The 1261-nt window shown below is 46.6% G+C and overlaps 1 pseudogene; it reads right to left on the bottom strand.

The window, feature by feature from the left end:
• Positions 1-438: 438 nt before the first annotated feature.
• On the bottom strand, positions 439-985 carry LOC108525526 (protein deglycase DJ-1-like; annotated as a pseudogene).
• Between the last annotated feature and the right edge of the window lie 276 nt (positions 986-1261).

Here is a 1261-nt window from a genome sequence, read left to right as displayed (position 1 = left end):
TGTATTAGAGCAACAGCGTGCAACAGAATGCCTGCTCCATAGACAGAGCAGGGCTGTCCCATAGGCAGAGTGGCCCAGAGTACCCCATGTCTTTTTTGGATAAACGTCAATTGAGGTCCTTTGCCCCTGCTTTTTTTTTTTGAGACGGGGTCTCACTATTTTGCCCAGGTGGGTCTTGAACTCCTGCTCTGCCTATTTTATTATTTTTAGTTTGCTAAATGCCCTGTTTATTGTGCAAACAAGGCTTAGTAATGTGCAGACACAAGTTGTAGGTTGAGAAATCTCTGTGTAGTTGTGACTTCACAACTGTACTTCGGTAAAAGCAGTTATGACGGTGGCTTCTGAACATATTAACCTACCATTGTTTTGTCCAGAGCGAACAGTCAAAATGGATTCCTAATGGCCTGTTTCTCTAAGTGATCGTCACATTTCGCTCCTCTAGTATTTAAGAACGAGTGGAGCCTTCACTTAAGCTGCCATCTCCTTGCCACTCAGGGCTTCAACAATTGTAAGCACAAACTCAAAGCTGGTCCCAGGCCCTCGGCTTGTAAGAATTTCAGGCTGTCCTTTTCCACAGGATTCTCAGAGTAGGTGTAATGACCTCCATTCATCATTTTGTCCTTAGCAAGCGGGAGTGTTGTAACTTTACTTCCAAAACTTATTTCATGAGCCATCAGAGCAGTAGGACTTGTACAGATGGCAGCTATAAGGTACTTCTGGTTTTCCTGTTCCTTTAGTATCTCCTTCACAGCAGCAGACTCAAATAAATTCTGTGCACCCAGATTACCTCCTAGTAGAACCACTATGTCATATGGTCCCCCTTTTTTTGCATCTTCAAGACTGGTATCAGGGCAAATGACAACATCATGGCTACACTGTACTGGGTCTTTTCCAGCCAGACCCGCAATGGTGACCTTAATCCCAGCTCGCCTCATGACATCTACAGGATGATGGTCTCCATTTCCTCTGCTTCTTCAGCCAAAAACTCAAAATAATAATGATTTAAAAATCAGGAGCTGGGTGCGGTGGCTCACGCCTGTAATCCCAGCACTTTGGGAGGCCGAGGAGGGCGAATCATGAGGTCAGGAGATCAAGACCATCCTGGCTGACACGGTGAAACCCCGTCTCTATTAAAAATACAAAAAAATTAGCCGGGCGTGGTGGCGAGTGTCTGTAGTCCCAGCTACTCGGGAGGCTGAGGCAGGAGAGTGGCGTGAACCCAGGAGGCGGAGCTTGCAGTGAGTCGAGATCGCGCCACTGC

The sequence above is a fragment of the Rhinopithecus bieti genome, unplaced genomic scaffold (genome assembly GCF_001698545.2).
Source record: "Rhinopithecus bieti isolate Rb0 unplaced genomic scaffold, ASM169854v2 scaffold_65825, whole genome shotgun sequence".
Taxonomy (NCBI): Eukaryota; Metazoa; Chordata; class Mammalia; order Primates; family Cercopithecidae; genus Rhinopithecus; species Rhinopithecus bieti.
The sequence above is the reverse complement of the archived record's forward strand: the minus strand, read 5'-3'. Positions and strand labels throughout refer to the sequence as shown.